At 48.1% G+C, this 4103-nt stretch overlaps 1 protein-coding gene across 1 annotated transcript in view; it reads left to right on the plus strand.

Annotated features, from left to right (window-relative positions):
• The window catches only part of LOC129710876 (coronin-6-like), an 80573-nt gene extending 78788 nt beyond the window's left edge, over positions 1-1785 (plus strand). Inside the window, 1 exon segment of the mRNA XM_055658166.1 lies at positions 192-1785. The gene's annotated coding sequence lies outside the window, so the exon portion shown is untranslated.
• Positions 1786-4103: the final 2318 nt, after the last annotated feature.

A 4103-nucleotide genomic window follows, 5' to 3' on the forward strand; every position in this document is an offset into this window, starting at 1 on the left:
GTTTCCACATTGTATCACTCAATGACCAGTGTAGCTGGATCATGTTGGCTAGTATGGGCGAGTTGGGTCGAAGGGCCTGACTCCACACTGTATCACTCTATGACTCTATGCCTCTATACTGGGTGTAGATGTATTTTGTTGTAAATCTGCTTCCAGGGCTATGAACTGACATAACTTTTTTTGCAAAACAGATACAACTGCAGATGCTGAAATCGGAAACTAATCCGTGATCGTTGGTGGATTTCAGCGGCTGGAAACCGCGTTGTCCTTCCACAGATGCTGCTTGACCCATCGAGTTCTTCCACCATTTCTGCATTTCCTTACAGATGACGCTTTGAAGGAGTCTGCCTATTTAAGAACGTTGTTTTTAGCGGTGAGATAGCAGGAGGGACACGATACAATTGCAGCTGACCTAGTTTAGTCAAGTTTAATTTACAGTTACAGCGCAGAAACAGAACGTGCAAACTCCGAACAGACAGCACCAGTAGTCAGGATGGAACCCGGGTCCCTGGCAACTCTACCGCTGCTCCACCGTGCCACCACGTTGGTGTTTGGTTGTAGAGTCCGACAACAGGACCATGGAGATGAAACGTTGAATGGAAGATGAAGGCACGGGAATAGCTGAATGAGATGAAGTGTTTGTTCAACGTGCTTGCCTTACCAAAGGTCACAGAGTCACAGAGAGATACAGTGTGGAAACAGGCCCTTCAGCCCAACTCGCCCATACTAGCCAACATGTCCCAGCCAACATGTCCCAGCTACACTAGTCACAGAGAGATACAGTGTGGAAACAGGCCCTTCAGCCCAACTCGCCCATACTGGCCAACATGTCCCAGCTACACTACTCCCACCTGCCCACGCTTGGTCCATATCCCTCCTGTCCATTGCCTATGGTCAAGGAATGCTCAGTCGCTTGTTAGTTAGTTAGAGATACAGCACGGGATCACATTTACACCAAGCCAATGAACCTACAAACCTGCACGTCTGTAGAGTGTGGGAGGAAACCGGAGCACCCGGAGAAAACCCACGCAGGTCACGGGGAGAACGTGCAAACTCCGCACAGACAGCGCCCGTAGTCGGGATGGAACCCGGGTCTCTGGCGCTGTGAGTGCTGTAAGGCAGCAACTCTACCCGCTGGGCCATGAAGGGCCTTGTCCACCCGAGTGTTTAGTGTGTGTTTATCCATCATCCACTGAGGGTCTGATATTCACCTCAAACCTGGAGACCCGTTAACGTCTGGAACAGCACAGGGACAAGTATGTGTGTGTGTGTGTGTGTGTGTGTGTGTGTGTGTGTGTGTGTGTGTGTGTGTGTGTGTGTGTGTGTGTGTGTGTGTGTGTGTGTGTGTGTGTGTGAGTGTGTGTGTGAGTGTGTGTGTGTGTGTGTGTGTGTGTGTGTGTGTGTGTGTGTGTGTGTGTGTGTGTGTGTGTGTGTGTGTGTGTGTGTGTGTGTGTGTGTGTGTGTGTGTGTGTGTGTGTGTGTGTGTGTGTGTGTGTGTGTGTGTGTGTGTGTGTGTGTGTGTGTGTGTGTGTGTGTGTGTGTGTGTGTGTGTGTGTGTGTGTGTGTGTGTGTGTGTGTGTGTGTGTGTGTGTGTGTGTGTGTGTGTGTGTGTGTGTGTGTGTGTGTGTGTGTGTGTGTGTGAGTGTGTGTGTGTGTGTGTGTGTGTGTGTGTGTGTGTGTGTGTGTGTGTGTGTGTGTGTGTGTGTGTGTGTGTGTGTGTGTGTGTGTGTGTGTGTGTGTGTGTGTGTGTGTGTGTGTGTGCGTGTGTGTGCGTTGTGTGTGTGTGTGTGTGTGTGTGTGTGTGTGTGTGTGTGTGTGTTGTGTGTGTGTGTGTGTGTGTGTGTGTGTGTGTGTGTGTGTGTGTGCGCGTGCGCGTGTGTGTGCGCGTGCGTGTGTGTGTGTGTGCGTGTGTGTGTGTGTGTGTGTGTGTGTGTGTGTGTGTGTGTGTGTGTGTGTGAGTGTGTGTGTGTGTGTGTGTGTGTGTGTGTGTGTGTGTGTGTGTGTGTGTGTGTGTGTGTGTGTGTGTGTGTGTGTGTGTGTGTGTGTGTGTGTGTGTGTGTGTGTGTGTGTGTGTGTGTGTGTGTGTGTGTGTGTGTGTGTGTGTGTGTGTGTGTGGATGTGTGTGTGTGTGTGTGTGTGTGTGTGTGTGTGTGTGTGTGTGTGTGTGTGTGTGTGTGTGTGTGGAACTGCAGATGCTGCTTTACCGAAGATAGACACTAAACGCTGGAGGAACTCAGCGGGCCAGGCAGCATCTCTGGGGAGAAGGGAATGGGAGACGTTTCATGGTCCAGATCCTTCTTCAGACAAAGAAGGGTCTCGACCCAAAACATAGAGATGCTCCCTGTCCCACTAAGTAACTCCAGCATCTTGTGTCTACCTTCAAGGACAGATCATTTCATTGGAACTAATATTTAAACAGTTGCTCTGACATATCTTTGGGTCTCCAGTCATCCAGCCAATTTGGGATTTGAGTTGCTGATGATGATGATGATACGTTTTTGTCACATGTCCCAGCGACACTAGTCCCACCTGCCCGCGTTTGGCCCATATCCCTCTAAACCTGCCCTATCCATGTACCCATCTAACTGCTTCTTAAACATTGCGATAGTCCCAGCCTCAACTACCTCCTCTGGAAGCTCGTTCCATACACACACCTCCCTTTGTATGAAAATGTTACCACTCAGGTTCCCCTTAAACCTTTCCCCCGTCGCCTTAAAACAATGTCCTCTGGTCCTCAATTCCCCTGGTGTGGGTTAGAAACTCTGTGTGAAATAGTGAGGTAAAGCATATTGAACCTGGTGCCATGTTGGAGAGGAGAGGAGATCAGGACGTGTACATTTCCACGATGTTCTGCATGCAGGAGGCCATTCTTCTACAAAGTGCCCAGGAAATTTCAACAGGATGTAGTTGCACTGAGATTCATGGTACATAGAAGAATATAGGAACAGGCCCTTCAGCCCACAATATCTGTGCTGTACGTGCGGCCAAGATCATCTCTGCATATCCACCTGCCTATCCAAACGTCTCTTAAACACCACTATGGTATCTGCCCCCACCACCACCACCACCCCTGGCAACGTGTTCCAGGCACCCACTGTGTAAAAACACCTGCCCGCACATCTGCTTTAAACATATCTCTTGTTTCCCTCTCCCCTGACTCGTCTGAATAAGGGTCTTGACCCGAAACGTCACCCATGCCTGCTCTCCAGAGATGCTGCCTGTCCCGCTGAGTTACTCCAGCTTTTTGTGTCTATCTTCCTTTAAACGTTGCCTCTCTCACCTTAAAGCTGTGTCCTCTACAATTTGAAATTTCCACCCTGGGGTAAAAGGTTCTGACTGTCTACCCTATCTCTGCTTCCTGCGATTGGAGCAACTTCAACTGGGTCTTCAGTCTGGAATTCAGTGGCAACCCTTTCTGAGATCTTCAGGAACTCTTCAACTGTGATGGTCTTGGTTCAATAGACAGCGAAATAGATGTCAGGCTGTAGAAGGCAGCGTTCGATTACTTCCTTGTTCAGCAGCAACTTTAGAAAGACATTAGCATATTATTTCATCAAGGAAATTAAGAATTACAAGATGGTATTATACTGAGGAAGCAAGATCTTCATTGGATGAAGCCATCAAAGATATTGAATTCAAGATAGTTGCATCAAATAACATTAAGCCCTGTCATGTTTTAATTTATTTAAAATATATTCTTTTCATCTACAAAGAGACTATATTTGTGAAGATGACAATACCTACCATGTATTTACCTAAATGAAGCATTTTTAATATTTATTTGTAAACTGGGCTTGCATTCACCATAGTCCGAGGTGATGAGAATCTGAGACCCAAGTCACATCTCGGAGGTATTGAGATGAATGATATTGGAAGGCACAAAAATACTGGAGGAACTCAGCGGGTCAGGCAGCATCTGTGGAGAACATGGATAGGTGACGTTTCACAGAGTGCTGGAGTAACTCAGCGGGTCAGGCAGCATCTATGTAGCTAAGGAAATAGGCAACGTTTCAGGCCGAAACCCGTAAGGGTTTCGGCCCGAAACGTTGCCTATTTCCAGAAGGATTTCGGCCCGAAACGTTGCCTATTTCCTTAGCTCCATA

Source organism: Leucoraja erinacea, chromosome 28, assembly GCF_028641065.1.
Source record: "Leucoraja erinacea ecotype New England chromosome 28, Leri_hhj_1, whole genome shotgun sequence".
Classification (NCBI taxonomy): Eukaryota; Metazoa; Chordata; class Chondrichthyes; order Rajiformes; family Rajidae; genus Leucoraja; species Leucoraja erinaceus.